At 36.5% G+C, this 5,803-nt stretch overlaps 1 pseudogene; it reads left to right on the top strand.

Moving 5' to 3' along the window:
• Nucleotides 1-1,011: 1,011 nt before the first annotated feature.
• On the top strand, nucleotides 1,012-1,217 carry LOC150050194 (U2 spliceosomal RNA; annotated as a pseudogene).
• Nucleotides 1,218-5,803: the final 4,586 nt, after the last annotated feature.

Genomic DNA, 5,803 nt, shown 5'->3' with positions numbered 1-5,803 from the left:
CAGCCTAATTTCCTTTTACCATCTTTATTCTTCCTTGTGTCATTTTCCTCTCAAATCAAGAATTTACCTACATTAGGTTTTTTTTCATGGCCACATATGCATAAATTGATATCAATATTCCTTAAGTGATTCACTGGCCTGCATGCAGCTGCCCATGAGCTTCATGCTTTCTTTCTCTGTCTATGAATCTCTCCTCATTTGTCTTTTTTCTAGCTTGTGCAAAAGCTGCTTATTTGAAAAAAAATCTTCCTCCCTAATTTTATTGTCTTCTCTATTCTTCCTGACCCATGTGGCACCCCAGAACAGTTTTCCTTCATGGTTCAATGAAGAACAGTAAGCATGCCTGCTCATAACACTGCAATTCAAGATGTGCTTCTTGTTTGCATTTTAATGAAACAACAGGCCAACTTTAAAAATATTTGGGGAAACTGGAGAAATTAAATTGTGAACTGAGGTGTTGTATGAGATCATGTACAGAGGTCTTAGTTATGTTCTGTAAGAAAATGATATTGGGATACGTGAGAAATATGCTTTTTTAATTTAGCAATTCAAACTGAATTTTTGGAGACTGCAAGAAATGTCATGGCTTATATATCTATCCTGAAACAAGTGCTAAATAAAATATAGTTAATGGTTAAAAGTTTTTAAATCTAAGTAATAATTATGTGAGTTTACCCTTTATCTTGTCTTGTTTCTGTACATTTAAAAACTTTGAGGATTAGATTTGCTAATTTAATAAATGCAAAGTGAGAGTTATTGAAGTGATGAATTTTGATTTGTGCAGCTTTGTTTTGAATGCTCATTAAAATGGCTGTGTGCTAAAGTAGTTAATTATCATTGCTTCTAAGGTTACTCACTAATGTGATTTTGAAGATATTAAGTAGTTCATACTTAGTCTATTCTCTAGAGGGGATGCCTCCTTTTGTTCACAATTTGAATCTTCTTATCTAATCTCTGCTACTTTTCCAATCTGTGATTGGCAGAAGACATGTACAGTATGAAAATGGCAGAATCATTTCTCAGCCTTTTTGGCTAAGATCAGGTGTAGTATCTGTTCTTATCAGTTTAATATTTGATACAATATTGATAGATTGTCCTCTATCTGAGGACAATATATTCAATGGATTTTTGGAATTAGAAGTCAGAATAGGAGCTTGCTCTGTCTGCTCCACCCATCGACCTGGTATTGCTGTACCTCCAGGAATGTTGCAGAAAGAAAGAGAGAAAGAAAGAAAGAAAGAAAGAAAGAAAGAAAGAAAGAAAGAAAGAAAGAAAGAAAGAAAGGGAGAGAGAAAGAAAGGGAGAGAGAAAAAAGAAAGAAAAAAAAGAAAGAAAGAGAAAGAGAGAAAAAGAGAGAAAAAGAGAGAAAGAAAGAAGGAAGGAAGAAAGAAAAGCAAAGAAAGAAAAGAAAATGGCAATGTTAAAGGAAATCCCAGTGCTGGTTTGTGAAGAGCATTCTTTGCTCCTAGCATTCCAGTGCTGGCAATTCTCCTATTTTTTGGCAGCAGAAAGAATGAGGAGCTTCCAGCTCAGGCTTGCTGACTCTAAACCTCAGGTGACTGAAGAGCTGGGTACTGATTTCCTTCCAACTTCAGGATCAGCCTTGGGGAAGATATTTGGTTTCACTGGCTCTCTCCATCTATCCTAAAAACTGATGACTTAGTTTTCTAGTCTTTAGGGAAAAGTCATGATGGAGGAAGAAGACTTGTTCAAAGAAAATTTCATACTAATACTCATCTGCCTTTGTAGTTGCATATATTTTACTCCCAGTCAGTTCTAAGTGATTTCCATTTTTCTATGGAATATGTCTGTTGCTTTGTTATGCCCTGGGACAAGCAGATGAGAGTCATGAATAAGCCACACAAAAAGAACAATGAGAGAACCGCAATGGGAATCTGGGATTCCATTCTAGATCCTTGAATCTGGGATGGGTGTGAGGGGATTTCTGGAGAAGTCACTGTAGTAGAGGAACCACAGTCATATGGGAGCCACTACATCTGAAGTGGGATCAACTGAAGGAAGAGAGAGCAACAGCACTGCACACACTTTGCAGCCTGTTCCCAGGAAGTGCCACAAAGCCTTCCGTTAGAAAACAAGCCTCTTGCCCACTCTAAACTGCATATCATCAGACACGCTGTTCAATTTTCTAGCTATAATCATGTAGCACTTAACTCTGGGGATACATTGTGAGAACTGGGTCCTTAGATAATCACATCACTGTGTGAACATCCTGGAGTATACTTATAGAAACCTAGGTGGTCCAGGGATATCCCTTCATGTGGTCTCTTGAGGCAATCAAGAGACTGGATAAACCTGTGATATATGAGGCTGCTACTGGTGTAACCCAGCATAGTGTTTTACAGTAGACTTTTTTATTAGAAGAATAAATATACTTTTAGATCATGATAAAATATAGTATAATAAATACATAAACCAGCAACAGTCATTTATCATCATTACCTGATATTATGTACATAATTATATGTACCGTATTTTTATAACTGGCAGTAAAGCAGGCCAAGTTCACAGTGATCAGCCGCGCCATAAATACATGACTCATGCACTGTGCTATCTTGTCAGGATGATTATGACGTTGCTAGGTAATAGGAGTTTTTCAGCTCATTATCATCTTATGAGGCCACTGTGGTATGTGCCGTGCATCTTTGAGGAATGTTGTTATGTGACACATAACTACACTTTCAAAAGGAGACTTAACTTACGAAGACTTCGTTTAATTTTGACAGTGGAGGAAGGCCTGAGGCCAGCTAGTCACTGCATCTTTCAGCCTAAATTTCTTCCTATCATGAGAGTAAAGTAAGAGAGGAAATTGACTAATTCATTGGCCTTTCTAAAGCTGCCAACAATGCTACTGTGAGACATGTAGAGGAAAATTAACTTTTAAAAATCATAACATTAACATTATATAAGATGAATTAAAATACATTTAGTTTCACATCCAGAGGATACAATGTGAGATTATGTATTAGAAAATTAAACATAATTCTGGGTGAAATATACTTAGTGGTAATTTTGGCCATTTGCTTATTAATTTTTTTTTTGCCAGTCCTGGGCTTGAGCTCAGGGCCTGAGCACTGTCCTTAGACTTTCTCAAGGTTAGAGCTCTACCACTTGAACCTCAGCACCACTTCTGGCTTTTTTCTATGTATGTGGTACCGAGGAATTGAACCGGGTCTTCGTGCATGCTAGGCAAGCACTTTAACCACTAGGCCAAACTCCCGGCCCCTTGCTTATTAATTTTTAATCCTGAACAGAAAGAACACTTCAGGTGGAAATGATACTGAATTTTCCCAAACACATACCTCTGAGAGAAAATGGTGAACATATAGGCTGAATGCTGAAATGGAACAGGAATTTGAAAAGAAAGGAAAATTTCCAAAAACAGTGATATTGAACTCCAGGGGTTAGAATCAGAATTCAAAAAGTTTAACAAGCAATGAATTTGTTGCTATGTTCCTATGAAGGAATTTTATTCCTACAGTGGATGAATGCTCAACTGCTTAGAGGAGTGAGAAACATGCACTGTGGGATGGAGCTACCAAGAGGTACCAAATTACAGAGAGCTTGTTCCAAACTCAAGTGCATACTAGACTTACTGAAGGGTAGTTTTCAAAGTACTCATGTCTGGATTCCACTCTCAGTGAATCTGACTTAATCTCTCTTAGATATGGATTTTGCATCAATAGTTTGGAAAAGTAGGTGTAGCTGATATGTACCAAGGTTAGAATCCAGTTGGTTGGTTTTTTTTTTTTTGTAGTACAGGTTCATTTTTAGCTGAAGAATATGGCTTCTGGGTTCTACCTTATAACTTTAGTATTTACTTTTCCTTTCCCCCCGAGCATTAGCTCTATTTAGAACATTTTGTCTTGCTTCTGTGAAAGTCAACTAACCACAAAAAATGAATAAGGGATTATTACAGCCAAGCTTCAAACAAGTACTACCAACAATATATAGTTTATGTTAGGAGAGCTAACATATTAGATTGGCTAGCTCAGAAGCTAAAATAATACTCTTCCCCACAACCACTGAGCAAAATATATGTTCACTGTGATCTGATAAGCAAGCCAGAATTTTCCTTTTCATAGTATGTTACCATCTGATAGAAGGTTCTGAGGTTACATCTTATGATCTGTTTACTGAAAGGGTAGGAGTTTTGGGCAAAATCATCCCCACTGTAGGATGATAGACAGGTGATCAGTGAACTACAATGCCATAACTAAATCCAGCGTGCTATTTGTTTTGTAAATCAAGCGTTTTTTTTCTTTGTTTTTTAAAATAAATTCAGACCCATTTATTTACTCATTTTATGGTGGTGCCAGAGACTATCGGGCTTGTAAATCCAAAAGCTCTCCAAAAATCTATAATATGATCCTTTTCATGCTATATAATATTAGTACTTTCCTACTATGATAATTTTTTAACCATTGATTAATCTTTATTATGATTATAAATATGATGTACAGAGAGGATTTACAGTTATATATGTCAGGGAGTGAGTATATTTCTTTTAGAACAGTGTCACCTCTACCCTTCTTTCTTCCCAGTTTTTCCCTCCTCTCTCTCCTTCCCCAATAGTTTATTTTGCAGATTTTATTTTCAGAAGTGTCTAGAAAACATCACTGCTGTATTTATTCCCTCGTTGAACCACAATTTCTGTGCACTCCCTTACTCTCTCTCAAACAGATAAACTTACCTGCAAGACAAATGATACAGAAACAAAAGAACAGTGGCAAAGGAGAATTAAAAAAATAACAAAAACAATAAAAAGAAGCAAAATAACTTAAATTCTCTTGCTTCAGACATTTCTTGCAGTTAATTTTGTTGAACATCATTTTATAGGATCACCTGCCTATAGCTATTGAATTTTTGTGATCCTCTTTAATGAATTTATTCCTTTAGTCTACTGTGATAATTTAACTTTAAAAATGCTGTCAACTCTTTACCCAAACTCTCTCTTCCATCTTCAAAATGACTACTACTTCTGCCTCCAAGTATTGAGCCCATTTCAACTAGCCATTCACTCTGAGATGGTTTTGTGAGTTATTTTGAGCCATAGAAATCTAAGGAGGTTGATACTATATCCATCCCAAGCCTGAGAGGTCCACATATTCAGACTTTTGCTTGCTCTCTTGGAATTCTGTCTCTGTTAATATTCAACTTAGCCTGGTGTGTTTGCAGTCTGACTATTGGCAACTCTGGCTACAAGTCTAAGAAAGCAAGTCACAGTTTTGTTTTAGAAACAAAAGCCAGTGAAGAGTTTCAGTCAGCAGGACCAGCACAAATGATAGCCCAATATGACAGCAGACTCCTGAAGAATTCTAAAATCTACTCTATTTGATTGATTCTAGAAGATCTAAAATATTAGAAGATTTAAAAATCCATAAAGCAAGTGTGACTTGTATTGACTACGGGAAGTCGTGGGCTGTGTCAAACACTATTCAGTCTATGCATTAGATTAATCATCTGTGCATTGTGGGTACTGGAGATTGGAATTCCATTTTCAAAGAAGCATGCAAAATACTCTGCCTCCCATCAAGAAGCATAACAAGTAGGTTCCAACTATGCTCTCCAGTCCAAAATTATTGAACTAACACTAGGGCCAAAAAAATTGGAAATGTCTTAACATGCATTAATTGCTTAATGGCTGTGTTGTCTGCCTAAAATGGGTGGGGTGGTATTTAAGTTGCTTAATGACTTTACATTTTCCCATGGCAAAATACTTGTGATTTGGTGATGCTATAATTAAAGAGTTACATAAACAAGCCTTTGGAAAGAAGTAGACTGG

Source organism: Megascapheus bottae, chromosome 18 (genome assembly GCF_031878675.1).
Source record: "Megascapheus bottae isolate mThoBot1 chromosome 18, mThoBot2.hap1, whole genome shotgun sequence".
In the NCBI taxonomy this organism is placed as follows: domain Eukaryota; kingdom Metazoa; phylum Chordata; class Mammalia; order Rodentia; family Geomyidae; genus Megascapheus; species Megascapheus bottae.
The sequence above is the reverse complement of the archived record's forward strand: the minus strand, read 5'-3'. Positions and strand labels throughout refer to the sequence as shown.